The sequence below is a fragment of the Nicotiana tabacum genome, chromosome 7, assembly GCF_000715075.1.
Source record: "Nicotiana tabacum cultivar K326 chromosome 7, ASM71507v2, whole genome shotgun sequence".
In the NCBI taxonomy this organism is placed as follows: domain Eukaryota; kingdom Viridiplantae; phylum Streptophyta; class Magnoliopsida; order Solanales; family Solanaceae; genus Nicotiana; species Nicotiana tabacum.
The window spans coordinates 7,146,222-7,157,024 of record NC_134086.1 but is presented as its reverse complement, the minus strand read 5'-3'; the positions used below and the strand labels follow the sequence as shown (position 1 = coordinate 7,157,024).

The 10,803-nt window shown below is 36.6% G+C and overlaps 1 non-coding gene across 1 annotated transcript; it reads right to left on the bottom strand.

The window, feature by feature from the left end:
- Positions 1-902: 902 nt before the first annotated feature.
- On the bottom strand, positions 903-8,592 carry LOC107803480 (putative late blight resistance protein homolog R1B-16). Its single transcript, XR_012711462.1, has 9 exons — positions 8,460-8,592; positions 8,180-8,286; positions 5,264-7,536; positions 5,120-5,185; positions 4,008-4,073; positions 2,750-3,880; positions 2,605-2,670; positions 1,793-1,857; positions 903-1,665 (listed from the first exon to the last, which is right to left on the bottom strand). It is a non-coding gene; the product is annotated as a putative late blight resistance protein homolog R1B-16 (transcript).
- Positions 8,593-10,803: the final 2,211 nt, after the last annotated feature.

Below are 10,803 nucleotides of genomic sequence, written 5' to 3'. Positions count from 1 at the left end.
CACATTACATATATTATTGATTAACATGCTAAGTTACACAATACTTTTCTTGGGCATTCATGTCGAGGTTTGCAGGAAATCCATTCTTTAGGAAAATGGAGGTACAAGGTAGGATACAAATTCTAATTCTTACTCTATAGGTTGCCAAGAAGTTTAACATAACGTTTCACTAATTTTAGGGTATTTCTTGCTCAGTTACTCTTGTATTGTTGTTGCATATATTGGATTAGTCCTTGTTGTATTCTCTAATTTCAACAATTAACTCTAAACAAGTAATATAATATTTCCAATAATCAAATATATTTCTTTATGTACCTTTTTTCTCTTAGTTGACAATTAATGGTTTTGTACAAAGATTTTATCAACAGTCACGTGAGCTTAGAATATTTTTATTGGGTACTTTAAGTAAGAATATTACAGTCTATGACTCTATGCACTAGGTAATATTCAAGACGAATAAATCAAAATTATTGAACCGAATAAATTGAAACTGGAAGGAGAAAAGCCAAACCATACCGAATGGAATTAGGTATGATATTTGTATAGCATTTTAAGAAACCGAATTCAAAAAATACCGAACCGAAATAACTAACTATTATATTGTACCGACCGACGAACACTCCTATTACCTATCATTCTAATTAACAGTCATTTATACACTGTGTCTGGAACAATTTCTGTTTATCAGTATTATTGCTACACATTCCTACATGAGAGGATCATGACGAAGATGAAATATTACATACTAGAAGAATATTTCAGCAGTATTCAGTTGACAAATATATTAAACATGAAATGCAGAGGCTCTGAGTGTCACGACCCCTAATTAGCACCTCAAGATGTCGTGATTGCACTTAGTCTCTAAAACTAGGTAAGTCTAACATATATTGGCAAATAGCAAAGATAATAACTTAAGCATTAAATTAAACTGTGAAACTATCAAAATAAAACTCAAAAGGTACAGCTGTCCAATAACTCCCAAAACCCGGTAGAACTGAGTGATAAGCTCTACAGAGATGTACAAAAATCTCTAATACAATATTGTCTTATAAAAGGATAATTAATAGTAAAAGAAATAACATAAGGTGACTGCGAGGCCTGCAGACGTCGAGTAGGTATACCTTGAAGTCTCCAGAAAGATAATTGAATGATAACTGGCGTCGACACGAGCAAATGTACCTGGATCTGCAAAAATGTGCAGAAGCGTAGCATGAATATACCATAACGATACCCAGTAAATGCCAACCCTAACCTCGGTAGAGTAATGATGAAGCCAGGTCAAGATGCCTACTAGGACTAGAAATCTGAATAGAGTATAGTATATTAAAAAAAGGGAAAGCGAGGAAATGAATGACAGTAAAACAATTCAATAATGTAAGCTAACAATGTAATTTAAAGCAATAAAGACAACAAGGAGTGAACACATGATAAGAACAACAAGAAATCAATACGGACAAATACAAGTAAGGCAAATGAATAGATAACAAAATCGTTCAACCAACAAGCCTCTTTAACATAAAATGAACAACAAGAATCACAACCGAGGTACCACGCCCCATAATCTCATTTCACAAGTCTCAATCACAATCTTTCTTTATACCGCTACGTGAGCCATCTCCACTTCCTTGATCAGTAACGGTTTTCCTGGCTCCCATGCCAAAGCAGCTGTAAAAACACATCATCATTAGCTCAACATCACTACCAAAATTCTCAAAAAGAAAATGAGGAAAAAAAAGGGAAACCAAGAAAGTTTACATTATGTATAAGAAATGGAATGAAACAAACGCCGTACCTTTGCAATGAATGACTTGCCCCACAATGCTTGACATTTGTCTTCTTGATTTCCTTTACTGATCACTGAAATATGAAAACTTTATGTTGAGCAGAAGTTTGGTTGTTTTCTGAATACCGAGTTGGATTTTCTTGAGGTGTGCTTAGTAGATAACATTTATGAAGATAAAATGATAAATCTGGTAAAATGATAAATCTGGTTAATTTCCTTCTTTTGCGTGCATATGTATAAATCTGGATTTTCTTTAGGGCTTAAGCGTGCTTTAAGCACTCCTTTGATTACACCGAGGTGGATGAATTTCCATTAAGCTAAAACTAAGTTCAATTGCAGATATGAAACAAGCTTCAAAGAGAAAGGAGAATTTGTACAAGGACTTGCCACTTGCCAGCCAGCTGCTTCTGATATTGGCAACACTACAGGTGCCGATTAGCAAACTAATGAGCTGATGGACAAAGACAGTCTGATGATTCTAAATTTGAAGTTTAATGTTGAGTTAAGCAGCCAGGGCAGAGGTTATATATACAAGTGAATCAAGATTGGATCTACTCAAACAACCTAAGGAGCAGCTCAATACACTAAGCTTTCGCTATGAGGGGGGTTCAGGGAATGATCGGACTACAAGGGTCTATTGTACGCAGCCTTACCCTGCATTTCTATGCTCACAGAACTAACGAAGCCTATTTTTTTTCCCCACTAGGCATGAGTCCTAGTTTATCAATCCCAGCATGGGCATGGCTACAACAATTAGAGAAAGCAAGCATCTAATTTAATTTTTTTTTTAAAAGAAGGAACAAGAAAAACTGAAACAATACCATGTTCTCTCGATGAGCTTGTGCTTGAAGTCGTAGCTGCCGGCTATGGTGCTCACTGATCCAAACCTGTATCGAACATATTGTTTGTACATTAGATGCACGTTGATATTCAAAAAACAGAATGTAGGAGTTTGTTTCTACTTACGTCCATAATGAGGTTAAGACGGTTGCATCCTTCAATCTCTTCGATGTCTTCCTTAAGTTTCACAGCTGAAGGCTCCAGAGTTTGTGGCCTGCGCCCAATCAACTTAATCTGCTTCAATGTTTCAATATCTGCAAAGCTAGGGGGAATCTCCTCAAGCTTGTGACACATTTTTATAACAAGCATTTCAAGCATAGGAAAAGATTCCTCTGGGTCATCCAACCTTGAGATACCTAACGCCACCAGTTTCAACAACTTAAGTTTATTGAACTTGATATCTTTGAGACACCACTCTTCCGACTTAGTTCCCCAATCCTCTAATTTGAGATACTCTAGATTTGGTAGTCCCGCAATTGAGGGAGCTGCGCTTACTATATGAGGCCCTTCAAGTTTCAACTTCTGTAGATTTGAAGGAAAGTGTAACTCAGTTAGACTAAAATTCCAATCATCAAAGGAAAGGTCAAGTAATTGCAGCCGAGTAAGACTCTCTAGTTTGGGACTGAAAGTACAAATCTCTCTTTTTAACCAAAAGATAGTGAGACTAAGATTTTGAATGTTAGGACACCTCAGTAATAAGCCATCCATGCATTCACCGTCATTAGCTGGATAATGTCCTCAAATTTACCAATTTAGAGGATTCTTCAAAGATCCCCTGCTTAATGTTTTCCAAATAAAAAGCAACTCCATAAATCTCAACATGTCTTAGTTTTTCCATTTTCCAAAAAATCGGGGGTAAAACTACTCTCTCGAAAGCAAGAACAATTAAAGTTTCAAGATGGCGTAGATGTGATTCCGGATGGAAATCAAATTGATTTGTCCTAACTGCGAGGTACTTCAGATAAATTAGTGGATGCAGTGTAATTGACGACAAAGGAACCACTTCATGAGAACTCAAATCCAACACCTTAAGAAATCCCAATTTACTAATCTGAGGGAACGGATTTTGTTGCAAATATTCTCCTCCATTTTTAGACTGTAACCAGTTTTTTATTACCTTTGCTTCCCAAAAGTAGATATTAGTATAGCGGAGGAAAGCGTAGAGGATCTTAAGACGAACTTCCATTTTTTTTGGAGGTGCTGCCATATCCACTTCCTCGATCAGTAACTGCTTTCCTAGCTCCCATGCCATACCAGCTGTAAAAACACATCATCATTAGCTCAAAATTACTACCAAAATTCTCAAAAAGAAAATGAGGGAAAAAAAAGGAAATCAAGAAAGTTTACATTATGTATAAGAAATGGAGTGCAACAAACGTCCAACCTTTGCAATGAATGACTTGCCCCCACAATGGTTGACATTTGTCTTCTTGATTTCCTTTACTGATCACTGAAATATGAAAACTTTATGTTGAGCAGAAGTTTGGTTGTTTTCTGAACACCGAGTTAGATTTTCTTGAGGTGTGCTTAGTAGATAACATTTATGAAGATAAAATGATAAATCTGGTAAAATGATAAATCTGGTTAATTTCCTTCTTTTGCGTGCATATGTAGAAATTTTAAGTCCATAAAGTATCGTGTTGATGAGCTTACGAGGACATGCACAAGTACAAATGCACATTGATCGAAGGTGTTGCCTTGTTTAACGACCTTGAGTAAACAAATAAGACGTGAAGTTTGAGCAGTCAGCTGAAATAAAGGTAGGAAAGGAGAAGGTCTTGGCTATAAACCAAGCCGTTGAAGACTATCTCCTACTAAAATCTGATGCCTATGTTTAAGATTGTTTTGTTCTAAGAAAGGCTTATCTTCTCTTTGTCTTGTATGTTTCGCCACAGTTGTCTCTGCTTTGTCAATTTGTATCTTGTCCGAAAAAGGTACTATTTCCAGCTGCTCATTTACTTAGAACAATAAGCAACTTTATGAGTTGAAAGGGAGCCTTGGCGTAACTGGTAAAGTTGCTGCCATGTGACTAGGATGTCACGAGTTCGAGCTGTGGAAACAGCCTCTTGCAGAAAAGCAGGGTAAGACTGCGTACAATAGACCCTTGTGATCCGATCCTTCCCGGGACCCCGGACCCCGCGCATAGCTGGAGCTTAGTGCACCGGGCTGCCTTCTATGATTTGGTGAATTTCAACAGGTGGATGATTTTCAATTAAGCGAAAACTAAAAGAAGAATTTCTACAATGACTTGCCACTTGATGATTTTAAATTTGAAGTTTAATGTTAAGTTAAGCAGCCAGGGAAGTGCTTATATATACAAGTGAATCAAGATTGGATCTACTCAAACAACCTAATTACTTGATTTTTCAAGTTTGTGAAAATAACTAATTTCAGGTCAAGGCACCATCCTATAGAAACATGGAGCAATTAGAGAAAGCAAGAATCTTATTTATTTTTTTCTTAAAAAGAAGGAACAAGAAAAAACTGAAACAATACCATGATCTGTAGACGAGCTTGTGCTTGACGTCGCAGCTGCCGGCTATGTTGCTTACTGATCCAAACCTGTATCGAACATATTGTTTGTACATTAGATGCACGTTGATATTCAAAAACAGAATGTAGGATTTTGTTTCTACTTACGTCCATAATGAGGTTAAGACGGCTGCATCCTTCAATCTCTTCAATATCTTCCTTAAGTTTCACAGCTGAAGGCTCCAGAGTTTGTGGCCTGCGCCCAATCAACTTAATCTGTTTCAATGTTTCAATATCTGCAAAGCTAGGGGGAATCTCCTCAAGCTTGTGACACATTCTTATAACAAGCGTTTCAAGCTTAGGAAAAGATTCCTCTGGGTCATCCAACCTTGAGATACCTAACGACACCAGCTTCAACAACTTAAGTTTATTGAACTCGATATCTTTGAGGCACCACTCTTCCGACTTAGTTCCCCAATCCTTTAATTTGAGATACTCTAGATTTGGTAGTCCTGCAATCAAGGGAACTGCGCTTACTATATGAGGCCCTTCAAGTTTCAACTTCTTTAGATTTGAAGGAAAGTGTAACTCAGTTATACTAAATCTCCTACCCTCAAAGAAAAGGTCAAGTAATTGCAGCCGAGTAAGACTCTCTAGTTTGGGACTGAAAGTACAAATCTTTTTGGGAAGTTCATAGCTAGAGATAGTGAGCCTAAGATTTTGAAGGTTAGGACACCTCTGTAATAAGACATCCAGGCATTCACCAACACTAATTGGATAACGAACATGTCTTAATATCCTCAAATTCTCCAATTTAGGGGATTCTTCAAAGATCCCCTGCTTATTGTTTTTCAAATTAGAAACAACTCCATTAATCTCAAAATGTCTTAGTTTTTCCATTTTCCAAAAAATCGGGGGTAACACTACGCTCTTGGAATGAAGAACAATTAAAGTTTCAAGATGGCGTAGATGCGATTCCGGATGGAAATCAAACTGATTTGTCCTAACTGCGAGGTACTTCAGATAAATTAGTGGATGCAGTGTAATTGACGACAAAGGAACCACTTTATGAGAACTCAAATCCAACACCTTAAGAAATCCCAATTTACTAATCTGAGGGAAGGGATTCCATTCTACATATGTTTCTCCTCCATAATTTGTTATCAGTGACCTTAAATGTTGATCGAAAGGCTTCGGTGTGAGCATTGCAATCTTCGAAAGCTCATTAGATAAATTGATGCTGAGTCGAGTTCCCTTCCAATCGGAAGGTTGAAAGTTGCTATAATGCCCCTTCACCTTCAACATAAACTTTTCTTCTCTGCTTTTCTCCAAGCAAAAGTGAAGTACGACATCATGAACCTGGCAGTATTTGGCTTTACCGTTATAGCTTCTCTTCTCAACCATCACCACATTAGTGCTAATGAGATCCATCAAGTAACCTTCAGCTGCTTCTTCCATTGATTTCTCATATTCAATGTTCTGCACGAAGCCTTCCGCGATCCATAAACTTTATCAATTTAGACACTGGAATTCTCGCGTCCTCCGGAAACATCCCCATATAAAGAAGGCAAGGTTTTAAAGAATCGGGTAAGCTGTCATAACTTAACTGCATAGTCGAGAGACTATATCCTTCAGCCTCACCTAGATACGAAAGTAGAGCATTTTTAACCTCATGCCACCAAGATTCTTCCATTTTCTTCCTTTTGATTATTCCAGCTACCAAGATAATCACTAGAGGCAGTCCTTTGCATCTTTTTGCAACTGCTAGGCTGACATCTTGTAGTTCAGGTGGGCAACCTTCCTGCTGAAACACTTTTTTCTGCAACAACTTTAGACTCTCATCGCGTGTGAGGAATCGGAGAAAATAAGGATCGGTATCGTGCTTGACCTGTTTACCTACTTCCTCAAGTCGTGTTGTTACTATTATTCTACTTCCTGTTTCACCATTTGGGAAAGATAATCTTAAATCTTCCCACGCTTTAACATCCCACATATCATCCAAAACAATCAGATATCTCCTGCCAATTAATCTTTTCCCCAACATGTCCGCAAGTTCGCCAACCTTATCTACCTTGCCCTTGGAACCGGTAACTTGATTGAAAATCTCTTGTAATAACTGTTGTCGATTATATGTTTGGGAAATGACGCACCATGCTCGAACATCAAAATGGTAAACAATGTTATCATTGTTATACAACTTTCTAGCAAAAGTTGTTTTACCTTGTCCAGCCATCCCAACAATTGGGATGACGTCTAGCTCCTTTTTTCCTTTATTCAGACGCTTAATTATTCTTTCAGCGTCTTTCTCAAAACCAACTATCTCCTCATCATTCATAGGGTCACTCTGTCGATTTTGCATATGTTTAGATGGCTCAGCCACCAAGCAGGGCCTAATCTCCAAACTCTTGTCAGACATCTTCCGTATATAAAGTAGAAAACTCCTGCAAGTTCACCAAACTCTTGTCATATTAACTTTCACTAGGAAGTACTTCCCTTCGTTCCAGTTTATGTGAATCTATTTCCTTTTAAATTCATTTAAAAAAGAATGATCTTTTTTCTAAATTTGGAAACATTTTAACTTCAATTTCCCATTTAGCCTTAATGAAAAACAGTCATAGCCACACGAATGTTATTGCAGGTCTAAAAGTTGGAACCAAAAGTTTCGAAAGCCTTATAGCCACATAAATGTTATGGCATATTTAAGACCACGAGTTCTAAAGTCTTCATTTTCTTAATTAAATTTTGTACTCGATCAAATAGGTTCACATAAATTGAAACGACAGGACTGGTTTTTATTCATGTCTATCAATACTACTAAGAGACTATAAAGCTTCTGAAAGATCACACACAATGCTATAAGTTACTCAAGTTTCAAATATTTGCTATTAGTGACTGTTTTAAAATTATTGCTAATGACACATTTAAAAGCCTCAAAAAAATATAAAATTGAAGTTCTCTGGCTAGTCTGATATATATCAAAAAATTAATTTTCAAGAGTAAGACATTTTATAGTAGTAATTGTTATCAAGGTAGGAAAAAAGCAAAATGGATTCATGTAGTTGTTACTAGCATTGAAAAACTTACAGATATCAACTTAATTAGAGATTTGAGAAAGAAGTCTCACAATCAATCAGCCTGCTTTTATTTTCTTTCGCCTGTTTTTTTTTGTATCTTCAATATCTGATCTAATCCTAAAAATGAGCGAAAAAGATAATAATTAAACTTTACAATTATAATTAAAAGCTTAAAATACATATACGGTGATAAACGAATGATTTAAAAAGGTGATAGAAATGATCAGGTCAACCAAATTATCAAGGATTAAAATTGAAAATTAATTATGGAACAGCAAATTAAAAGTTACCTCAATGATCATGAATAGAATTTGCCACAAGGTGCTGTGAGATGATAAATGAGGAGATCAAACCAAAATTCGAGTTCTTAATGACACAAACAGACTGAAAGGAGCTCTCAATTATTTTGATTAATTAATGGTAGGTAAACAGAAATTATTGCTGGATTAATTAATAATGATACTGTAACAGCCGCCTGAGTGGAAAATGACATGAACTTTCTCTGTCGGTGCGGTGGAATTACGGGAACGGCCTTTAGATTATAGGACCCATAAACATGGAAACAAAGAAAAAGATGAAAAAACAGTCAAATTGGGTGGCTGAAATTTTTAAATTTGGGCGGATGGAAAAAGTTGCCAAATTACGGAAGTCACAAAACGTGTTTTTGACAAATGGTAATCTGATTATCTATAAATATAATTAGCAGGCTTCATTTCTCCTTTGAAACATACCAAAATAACGAGAGAAGTAGAAAGCAGTGAGTAATTCACAGATTGTTATCTGTGAGATAATTAGTGAGCGGTAGTAATATTGTAGTGAGGTATTTTAAATAAAGAGTATTATTTCTTTCAAAGTTGTATTAGTCTCTTGACACTACTGAGTTGTAATATTATAGTGGTAATATTGCTCCACTCGAATATTGTATTTTACCCAGCTAAAATATTTGGTGTCATTGTTACTCTCTTGTGTTATTATTATTTGCTGTGGATATTATTCCTGGGCGGGATTATTTTTCCCAACAACGTGATATCAGAGTCGTGGCAAATAATGGTCCGCTATCTTTTCAGTACTCCAGTCTCACAAAAGATAATTATGAGAAATGGTGCCTACGTATGAAAGTCATTCTTGGCTCTCAGAATGTATGGGAAATCGTAGACAAAGGGTATACAAAACCCGATAATGAAAAGCTCTGCCTCAAAATGAAAAATAGGTCTTGGCAAAGACAAGGAAGAAGGATCAACAAGTCATCACGCTCATCCACCAATGTTTGGATGATGTCATGTTTGAAATGGTGGCTGATGGTACCGCCTCAAAGGAAGCTTGGGAGATTTTACAAAATTCTCTTCAAGGAGTTGATAAGGTGAGGAAGGTAAAATTTTAAACTCTAAGGGCTGATTTTGAAGTTTTAAAAATGAAAGAATCCGAATGCATCTCGGATTATTTTTCAAAAGTGAAGGCTGTTGTAAATCAACTAAGAAGATACATGAGGACATAGAAGATATTCGTATGGTAGAAAAGATATTTCGCACTTTAACACCTAAATTTGATTTTGTGGTGTGTGTTATTGAGGAGTCTAAAGATTTAGACTCTATGATGGTGGAGCAATTGTAAGGTTCTTTACAGGTCCACAAAGAAAAGATCAAAAGGAGACAAGAAGTGCCATTGGAGAAACTTCTTAAAACTCAGGCATCCTTCAAAGATTATGGAGGTGAAACAAGATATCGAGGCCGGGGCCGAGGCCGAGGAGGTCATGGAAGAGGAAGAAGTAATGGTAAGAACTTCAACAATGAAGTTAAAATCCACCAAACATTCAGAGGTCGTGGTCGTGGACAAAGAGAAGGGAGAGGACGTGGATACTACCAAGAAAATAATGGACAAAGGTATGATAAAACAAAAATTGAGTGTTATAATTGTCATAAATTTGGCCATTACTCTTGGGAATGTCGTAGCAATGTTGAAGAAAAAGCTAACCTTGTTGACGACAGGAAAGAAGAAGATGAGTCAATGTTGTTGATGTCACTCAAGGAAGAAGACAGAGATGATTGCAGCTCGTGGTATTTGGACAATGGAGTAAGCAATCATATGTGTGGATGCAAAGAGAAGTTTGTGGAGATCAATAAAACGGTGAGAGATAATGTGTCCTTTGGAGATACCTCAAAGGTTCAAATTCGGATCTCCTGTAAAGATGGTAGTCACAAGTTAATTCAAGATGTTTATTATGTGCCAAAATTAAAAAGTAATATTTTAAGTTTGGACCAACTTCTTGAAAAGGAATATGACATCCACGTGAAAAATATGCATCTTTGGCTTAGAGATTCAAGTGGAATTCTAATTGCTAAAGTGCATATGGCAAAAAATAGATTGTTTTCTATGAATCTTAAAACAATTGATGCAAAGTGTTTGAAGGCTAATGTGCAAGATGAATCATGGTGTTGGCACATGCGATTTAGGCACTTGTATTTTGAAGCACTCAAATCAATGGGATAAAAGAACATGGTGCATGGGATACCATCAATCAACCATCCTAATCAATTGTGTGAAGCTTGTCTTCTTGGAAAACATGCAAGGAGGAGTTTTCCAAAGGAAGCCATGTCAAGATCAACCAAGACGCTCCAGCTTGTCCACACTGATGTG